Below are 2,422 nucleotides of genomic sequence, written 5' to 3' on the forward strand. Positions count from 1 at the left end.
CTGAAAATTTTGTTCCCCGTTTCGAAATTTTACTTTGTTTGCAAACATTGGTTTGTTTATTTACATTTTTTCATTGTTTGTTTTGAGAAAATTCTTGGAAATGTCAAATTCCTAGAATTTTCGAAATTCTTGGAAGTGACGTCAAATTCTTAGAATTATTCTCGAAATACTTACCCGTTTCCATACTTACCCGTTTCCATACTTACCTGTTCCAATTGCCATTTTTTAGTTTCTGAACATTTTTTTTTTCAACAGTTTGCTTAAATCTAGTGTTACTTACCTCCCGTGCACTTACCTTGTACAACTGTTATCCTTTCGTATCGTAGAGCGTTTTATGGATATCTTTCTCGAAAGAAACGCGGGGATATCACGGGACGTTATCACGGGCTGTAACTATCGATGGCCAGCTCGCTCGGTGTGCGCGCTGAAGTATGGCCAACGAACTACAGGTCTCTGCGCGAATAATCAACGTAATGCGGAGAAACACATCTGTAAATAGTGATCACCGTAAAAGCTCCGTTACCGCCTCCTCGAGTCTTGGATATTTTATGCGCCGCCTCTCTTTCCTCCTTCCTCTTGTCCTACGGATTTCTCGAAAAGTACACTATCCAACCGTGGACGTCATCCGAGAAATGAAAAATCCCCTCCCGATTTGATCCTCCCCTCCCCAGATAGATCGAGCGAACTCGAGATACGGTGTGGTGATCTCGATGGCGGAAGATCGACGAGGAATTTATAACACTCCGGAGAGAGGGAGAAATTTTACGCTTGTGCGTTTGACAAGGGTTTCGGAAGTTTTCGTAATAACACACGCGCCATCTGATCGGCTCGTAAACCGGGCGTGTTTTATGTACAGCCTCAACGGTGACATATTGCCAACCGTCTTAGAAAACAGCTTTCGATGCGAAACGAAATGGAGGGAGGGAAGAAGGAAGGAGAGGCACGGAATCGAGAGGCAACGATCGTTATTATGTGTCTATCGATTCTATGGAGATCGTAAAAAAGTCTGCGACCCCTTCTTCTCTCCTCCGCCGAGGAAGAGTATAGTAGTCGACTATCGGTGGGTCAGACAAATTTCGCGATGGTTCCCTCTGTGGTTCGTTCGAAAGGAAGGAATAGATAGAAGGGTGTATCGGCTCGCTGCGATAATCTTGAATAACCTCCTCGTTGAATATCCAATTAAGGTTTTACTGCCTCGCCAACTCATTTACCGATGTCGTAAAAAAAAAAAAAAAAAAAAAAAAAAGTGAAAAGAAAAGCAAGGTCGAATCACAGTAGCTTCTCGTTATCCGTACCCCCTTCGGTATCCCCTTGTCTATCTACTTTACTTTTTTTTACGACCTCTTCCCAACCCTTGCACCCTGGAAATTACGCCAGATTTCTATAAACCGAATTTCCTTGGACGGAGGAGAGGAAAAAAAAAAAAAAGAAAAAAATCTTTGGACCGTAAAATTAAAACCGTAAAAGCGAGAGGACGAGATAAATATTCAAATTTCATAATTTTACGTGCAACTGATCAAAGGAAATCCGGTTTCATTAGAAAAGGGAATAACGAGAAAGCCTAACGAAAGGAAGAATAACGAAGAGATGGTCGGTGCACGCTCGCTCGGACGTATTAATGCGGCAGAGGCGTGGCAATATCCATAAAAGGGACAGGAGAAAGTAATATTGTCGGCATCTGGTCCGCGTGACGGTGGTTCGCAACGACGTAAGAGGGAGGAGGGGGCCCCGCGCGTAGCCTTCCACGCCTATACGGTGGAAATAAAACGGCGATGCTCCTCCGCGAGGAAACACTGGCTTCGGAAACTGCACGGCTTCGCCGGCCCTATGCTCGGCCGACGAAGGGATGCCGGATAAATCGTTTTTCGACGCGTTTCGAATACCATCTCGACCACCGACAGCCTCGACTGATCGAGCTCTCTCCTCCTCCCCCCTCGAGGGTGAATCCGTCGGAGGGCAGTGAAAAGAAATCTGTTTCCGCCATTTCGAATGACCAAGGCCGACCTACACGACCGTTTTTTTCCCAAATGCCTCGTGCACGCACGCCTCGAAACTCCGTTACTCCGCTTTTCCGGGTTTATTATTATAGGACTGAAAGTTTATTATTATAGGACTAGATGGACCTCTATCCACAGGGGTTAAACAGAGTGAACGTTCGAGTTCGGGGGAGAAGAACGTCGTGTTAAACGCTATTTTTCTATATACGATTGTCGTCAAAAAATCNGAAGGGAAGCTTTCTTCTTCTTCTTCTTCTCTTCGTATCGGTCGATACGATAATGGCTTTTTTTTCGTCGATTATTATAGGGTTAGATGGACTTCTATCCACAAGGGTTAAACAGAATGAACGTTCGAGTTCGGAGGAGAAGAACGTCGTGTTAAACGCTATTTTTCTATATACGATTGTCGTCAAAAAATCAAAGGG

The sequence above is a fragment of the Apis dorsata genome, unplaced genomic scaffold (assembly GCF_000469605.1).
Source record: "Apis dorsata unplaced genomic scaffold, Apis dorsata 1.3 scaffold_429, whole genome shotgun sequence".
NCBI lineage: Eukaryota > Metazoa > Arthropoda > Insecta > Hymenoptera > Apidae > Apis > Apis dorsata.